The sequence below is a fragment of the Salvelinus sp. IW2-2015 genome, linkage group LG28 (genome assembly GCF_002910315.2).
Source record: "Salvelinus sp. IW2-2015 linkage group LG28, ASM291031v2, whole genome shotgun sequence".
Taxonomy (NCBI): domain Eukaryota; kingdom Metazoa; phylum Chordata; class Actinopteri; order Salmoniformes; family Salmonidae; genus Salvelinus; species Salvelinus sp. IW2-2015.
In genome coordinates this window covers 32,661,795-32,669,473 of record NC_036868.1, presented here as the reverse complement: position 1 = coordinate 32,669,473, position 7,679 = coordinate 32,661,795, and positions in this window count along the sequence as shown.

Below are 7,679 nucleotides of genomic sequence, written 5' to 3'. Positions count from 1 at the left end.
CCCCTCCCTACATCACTTTGATGGAAGCCTGACCGACGAGGCGTTCTCCCCCTGTGATCTAGGCCCCCATCTGGGACTGGGAGCTCTGATTGGAGCAGGGGTTGAGGTTGCAGGGTTCTCATTTCTGTTGGTGGATGGTAGATAGTATGTTGGCTGTGCGTGAACTCTGGGTAGTTGGTAGCTTTACTCAGGGGCTCTGACAGTGATCTGCACACCAATTATGGTTGAGTATTTCAGCTATAACACAAGCTATCAAATGCAGAGACGTTTACTTTATTTGTTTGTGAGTGTTGGTGTGAGTTGGTGCGGGTGCTAGAGTTGAGTGTGGGGGGTGGGTGGGTGCGTCTGTGTGTGTCTGTGTGTCTGTGTGTATGTGTGAGTGAGTGAGCCTGGGAGGTTATCAGCTGTACCCTGAGCAGAGCAGGCAGAAGAGCAGCAGGGCTGGAACAGCAGCCAGAAAGCCAGATGAATGACCTAGAGAGAGGACATCTCTGTCTGACACAGCCCCTATACAAATACAACTAAAGTTCCAAGGCCTATTCAGAAAAAGACATACAAACAGAGAGAAACTAACACCCCCCCCCCACACACACAAACATACTCAAACATACACACACATACACACAAACACTCAAACACACAGATGGCAACACTACACACAGTACATACACAGTGGCACACAGCATGAAGTGTGTGTGAAGAATGTTCTGTTTTGGGGGCCTTTTACCTCGGCAGCCCTGCTGACCCCCAGGGACAGAGGAAGGGATCGGAATGAAAGCCTCGGTGTCTGATGCCTGCTGGGAAGGGAAGGCTTCTTCCTTTTATCTCCCCAGAAATGCATATGCATCAGGAGGCATCACTTTTAAAGCATTCCCCTGAAGTCTCCCTCCACTGCCTGCATGTCTCAGGGTCTCAGGATTCACACATGAAACAGGAGCCTCTTCCATGAGAGAGAAAGAGAGAGAGAGAGAGAGAGCGTGGAGAGAGAGCGAACGAGAAAGAAGAGAGGAGAGAGAGAGAGCAAATGAGAGAGAAGAGAGAGAGAGACACCGAGAAGAGGAACTTGACTGCGACAGACTAGTGAGAGAGAGAGAAAGTATGGAGAGAGAGAGAGAGCGAATGAGAGAGAAGAGAGGAGAGAGAGAGCGAGAGAGACCAGGAGATTCTTCAGAGAGAGAGAGAGTTTGAAGCCCAGAGAGAGGAGTGCTCCTGTAACCTGACCTTGGAGCTACGCTGGGACTAAGAGACACCTTTATCAGTGTCACTGTCCCCAGGAGAGACAATGGGATGAAGGGGGATGGAAAAGAGCAAGGGAGGGGTGTCCCTATAGAATCACTAGGAGGKTGTGAGCGCTGACCATGACTCCACACATGACTGATAAGAAGAGAGGTGCGTCCACTTTCCTGTGAGCCCAACTGTTTGTGACTCTTAGTCACAATTAAAAGGAAGTCTGTTTTTGACAGCTATCATAAACAGAACATGTATGCGGGGCAATAGTCAGCTTGGAACTGTTTGTTATGCAGGCATTAGGTCATCTGTGGAAGATATTGATATATATATATATATATCTAGCTTCGCTGCCTTGGAAACTGTCCGTACAGTGTGCTGTACAATAAATKAAATGCAGGTACGGTGATAAACAGAGACACTGACTCCAAGTGAGGTCACCATTGATCATCTGAGATCTCCCTCCCGTCCCCCTAGACTTCTCTCACAGTTGCCTCTCACTCCTCCGCCTCCCATCCTCCCTCCCTCTCTGAGACAGAAGTGTGAGAGAGGCTCTCCTCCCCGGGGTCCTTCCCATTCCAAAACAGGCATGTTGCAGCAGATCGGCACCTCYCTTCAGACTAGCACCTGGGTCTCACAGAGGAACAGGGGAACAGGGGAGCTGGGCCTCCGACAGTAGCATGGAACACTGCCTGGGCCTGGGGGAATACAGCACGGCTCTATGGCTGAAACATACCGCACCGCCCTATGACAGATGACTGCAACATACAGCACTGCCCTGTAAATGAAACATCCAGCGTTGTCCTACGACGGAAATGACTGAAACATACAACACTGCCCTATGACTGAGATGACTGCAACATGCCGCATTGTCCTTGGAAACCTACAGCACTAAACCCAATTAATCAGGAAGACAGACATACATTTCATGCATTGATTTACCTTGGTCGAAACAGGATTTTCTGTCAATACCGAACAACAGTATTGACAGCCTGACTACAATCTAATAATTCCCATGAATGCCTAAACTTACGCCCATCCCCCTAGCCTACTTGAAAGGTAACATCGCTCACTGTTGCCCCTAGTGGCCGGTTTCCACGTCATCTCCTCAGACATGGATGGACGTCGAATATTGACTTGTATCAGGGGTGACCTGCCTGGGACTGTCTACCACAATTATCTGGGCTCTCTTTTCTTTTACCTGTAGATTTTCTATAGATTCTCTACATCCCTAACCTGTTCTCTAACTCAGTCTTTATCCCAGCTCCCTCCTGTTTTTATAGCTTTCTCCTTGGTTCTCCCTGTTCAAGACATTGTGTAATTGCTGTGTGATTGAGGGGATGAGGAAGATAGCATAAGAGAGAGAGAGAGCGAGAGAGAAGGTAAACTAAGGTTAAGCACACAACAAACAGGAGATAGCAGTCTGATGCATTCTGATTCATGCGCAGCCCTTTAACTTTTTTGTTCTTCCTGAAACACTGCTTGGACAGGAAGGGACGTCATAGATGGGTTTCGGTCCACACACGCAGTCACGCATCACACTCGCGCACACACACACACACAAAGACATTAGACATGGCATCATCTCTCCCTTCATCTCCTGCAGCCTAGGTCAGCTCCTTTCATTCGTGCTTAAAGTCTTGTTGGAGAGAGAGAGAGAAAGAGAGCGAAAGATAGACAGAGAGGAGAGAGAGAGGGAAAGAGAAAGAGAGAGAGAGAGAGAGAGAGAGAAGAAAGAGAGAGCAGAGAGGAGAGAGAGAGCAGAGAAAGAGGGAAAGAGGGAAAGAGAAAAAGAGCGAGAGAGAGAGAGAGAAAGAGAGAAAGAGAAAGAGAAGAGAGAGAGAGAGGAGAGAGCAGAGAGAGAGGGAAAGAGAGAGAGGAGAGAGAGAGCGCTGTCTGTGATGTGTATTTATCGATGCTGGCTGCTGTCTCGGGCTTGTCCTTAACAACAAACAGACAGAGCAGAGCAGAGCTGAGCGCCGGTGCTGTGGGTTGTTCTCACAGCCTGGGTGGAATGTATTATTTAAGGGAGAAGCCTTTAACTAGGTCACACCACCATAGCCTACAAACCAGCCTCATCAAAATACAAGCGCTCCTCTCTTTCTTTCGTTCTTTCTTTCTTTCGTTCTTTCGTTTTTTTCGTTCATTCATTCGTTCTTCCTCTCGTCTCTCTTCCSACTGGGCACAGATGTCAATTCAACGTCTATTCCACGTTGGTTCAATATAACTGGGCTCCAGTCCCTGGTTCGAATCCAGGCTGAATCACATTCGGCCGTGATTGGGAGTCCCACAGGGTGGCACATAATTGGCCCAGCATCRTCCGGGTAGGCCGTCATTGTAAATACAAATGTGTTCTTAACTGACGTGCCTAGTTAAATAAAATAAATAAGAAAATGTCATTGAAATGACATAAAAACAACGTTGATTCAACCAGTGTGGTTTCTTCTCTTCTCTTTCTTCCTYCCTCTCAATGTCCTTGTCCTGAGCTCACTCATGGCTGACGGATGGAATTGGATAAAGGAATGCAGAGCGGTGTGTGTTTGTGTGTTTGTGGGTAGGGGGCGGGGGGTGGAGATACAGAGAGATGGAGGGGAAGAGAGATGGTTGTTAGGAGACCACCTCCGTGGCTAATTTTGGAGCTGGGTACACAGTAGGAAGGGCTGCTGCTCTGCAAACAGGGCACAGAGGCAGCGGGGAGGTTTGGAAGACACCACTTTTCATCTCTGTTGCCTTTCTCTCTCTCTTTCTCTCTTTCATTCACCTCTCTCTCACTCCCTCTCTCACACACACACACACACTCATGCTATCTTTCTTTCTCCCTACCTTCCTCTTTCACTCTCTCTAGAACCCCACTAACAAAGGTCTCACGGGGAGAAGCAGAGGAGAGCGAGGAGGGAGAAAAAGAAAAGGAGAGAGAGTGAAAGAGTGAGGGAGACCCCCTTAAGAGACTGATGAATTATAAACAAAGAGTCAGCAGAGGATGGCAGAGAGAGAGAGAAGAAGACAGAGAGAGAAGACGAGGAGAGAGGAGGAGAAGAGAGAGCATCAGAGAGAGAGGTGAGAGAGAGAGAGGAGAGAGAGAGAGAAGAAAGAGAGAGAGAGAGAGAGAGAGAGAGAGAGAGAGAGAGAGAGAGAGAGAGAGGAGAAGAGAAGAGAGACGAAGAGAGAGAGAGAGAGGACACAGGTCACCCAAAGGCATTTCCAAGATGAGATCGCCTCTTTCCATAACATATACCCAATTAGCCTATCTATGGCAAAAGAGATACACACAATGAGAGAGACAGGAGAGAGAGCACACTGAGAAAGAGGTGAATTCTCTATCTCTTCTCTCTCTCCCACACCACACACACACACACATGAAAGACACACACATGCCACACACAACCCACACACCCCCATTCGCCCCGTCAAACACACCAGGCCAGTAACAACGAGACAAGCCATTAAGAAATCAATTAGCCATGGGGCTAGGTGATGCGGCCACCCCATTCACATGGTGACCAGCCACTGTCATGTGGCATAGTTTATCAATGAACCATCTACTGCTAGCTCTCTCTCTCTTCTCTCTCTCCCTCTCTCTTGGTCTCTGCTTTATCTCTGTCTCTACTTTAATCTCTCTCCTTGCCACCATGGCCAATGCCCTGGCTGCTGTGTGGAACAAAACGCTCCCCTCTCTCTGCATTTCCACTCACCATCTATCATGGCGACCATCTGGCTGTGTTAATGAATTCCCCCTCATTCTGAAGCTATCGCCGTGCTACCAATCAACAAGCCTACTAGCCCCACTACGGAGGTGTAGCGGGATATACATCCATCCAAATGTGGGGTGTTTGTGCTCGACAATGCCAATCACCGCAAGAGCTCACCCCGCCTAGCACGAGGAGCAGGCGTTTAAGGCTATTTGACCAACAGAAGGAGATGAGGACTGCCGTGCAACTCAGATGATCCTGGCCTCCACAAATCACCGACCTCAAGCCCAATTGACGATTTTGGATGAGTTTGGACCGCAGATGAAGCGAAAGGCAGCAACAATTCGCTCAGCATGTATGTGGGAACTCTTTGCAGTGGGGACTGAGATTAGAGCGGAGAACACACATATAAGATCCGCAGGTCGAGGTAATGAACTGGGTGTTGTGTGTGGGTGTTGTGTGTGTGTGTGTGTGTTGTGTGTGTGTTGTGTGTGGTTTGTGTAGTACTGGTGTGATAGCTGTCATTGAGAGTCTTGTCGTGTGTGTAATGGATATGCTGCTTGAATGGATGAGTGTGCATGTAGAATCTCTTGTGCGATCTATGTGCAAAAAGTGTGTGACTTGTGATGACGTAGTGTCGCGGAATCTGAATAGATAGATTTTGATTGTTTAACCCTTTTCTGGTTACGGCATGATTCTCATATTTGTTGTTTCGTAGTTTGAATCGTAGGTGTGTCCAAACTTACACAGCCCGTTGTGGTGTGTAGTGTGAAACGTAGCTGGTTACATAAAGAAGTAAAGGGGAGTTGAAAAGGATGGAGCAATCATACCTGGAAAGAGAACCCATTGGTGTCCTGGACCTGATGTATTGTATCCACCAATCGACTCTGCTTTAAAACAAATATGTTTTTTGGACAATTTTTATTGCCTTTATCGGCTTAAGTTTGTTTCCACTCCAAGATGGTATGTGATCCCGCACTGCTTCTCAAGCTCTAGATATGTAGTGTGTGTGCCCTAGGTGTGTGTGTAGTGTGAATGCCTGCGCATCTTCAGGCATTGAATCACCTGGCAGCACTGGAGATCGCTGTCCATTCGTGGATAGTCTAAGTCTCTATGTATCGCGCGTAAAGTCTCTCCTCCCGATTTTCCACCAAGTGCCGGTTTCCCAAAATATTGTCAACTGCCCACCACACTGTACTACGACGATCACACGGCCCCCCGATGACAATAACGGCCACCTCGGCGCAGTTTGCCCCCGCTCTATGCATTGGCGCCATTCGAGCGGCTCAGGATGCCCTTCTAGAGAGACAACAGAAAGTACGACTTACTGTTGATGGAGTCAGCACCCACTCCTACGCGTGCTCTTCGATCTGTGCGACCCCTACCTCTCCCCCTTATAGTTTACTCACCACACTGTCCTCACACGAAACAAAGTTGTTCTCTCCTCTACCATCATGCGTGTCTCCCTCACAAAAGACCTCACCAGTCTAAATTCTTTTGTAAGACTTTATCTGAGTGTCAACGTCCTACTCCTCGCTCTGTCTTCTATTTCAGAGAAACCTGGCTTTCACTATTATCGGGAATAATGTGCATTCATACCAAAAGGCGTTGCCCAGCTATGTTTTCTCTCACAGTTTCCGAGCAAAGCGGTGCATCTATTCACTCGCGTTACTTCAGCTTTCCATGGTTACCCCCTCTCACACAGACCATGGTCCACATGTATATTTCTCATGACCAGCAGATAATGCAGAGGCCTTAGTAGATGTATCGAGGACACAGACTGTAGCGGGCCCAAGTTCGGTAATAGGAGCAATTGATGACTAAGTGCTTGCCTGGCTAATCAGAGCCCTGTTTTCTCCCGGCTCTGGCGAGACTGCTTGGACTATACTCTCGGTGCCGTCTGTCTGCTCTAGTGACTGTGAGTGCACTTGGCGATGCCATGCACAATTGTATGTGCGCAGTTGCAGTCGTCGTGAATTGTGCCGCACCCCTGAGCTTGACTGTGCGCGAGGATACAAGAGCTCTAAGACAGTGAGCAGCGCTACGAGTTATACACTGGTGGTTTATCTGCAGTGACGTGTAGTGTCGAGCACTGTCGACCCCCACTCCACTCAAGTGAGTCGTGTGCCTGTGGGTCATCAGGAGGTTTTGGGGAAAATGGCATATCGTTTTGCCAGTTAAAGATTTTGAGGTAAAGACGCGCACTGTTCACATGTAATGAAGTTCGGCAAAGATTAACTGTGTCATGTTGCTCTATCGTTCTCGCGGAAGTTGATGATGCCATATTTTACCAGTAAAGTGCTGATGGTAAAAAAGATATATAAAGTATTTGGAAAATTATGACAATTACAAATGATCAGAAAACAGTCGAAACTTCTACATGATTTGAGAGGGAGGCGACACCATGATAAGCTTACTAACAGATATACTGCTATCGTTATCGATCCCGTCTTCTTTATGTAAAAGTGCCTTTAAGTCATTCTCATAGACAGGATTGATTCGGGCAAACGTTGTCGCTCCTGTGAGCCAGTTACTCAAATGTACATCACACACTACCACGCACCTCCGCGATCGGGAGGGCTCCAGCCCAGATTTATCATCGGGTAGTGAGTTTTGAGTCAATATTATTAATTAAAGATTAATTTTTGTGATTGTCAGATACGTCTTTGTCTTTGTCCACGATTACAAGCCACTGGTAAATTAGATTCCCGTCCAATAACAAGCACCTTGGAGAAATATGTTATTGGAAACTGAGAAGGCTAA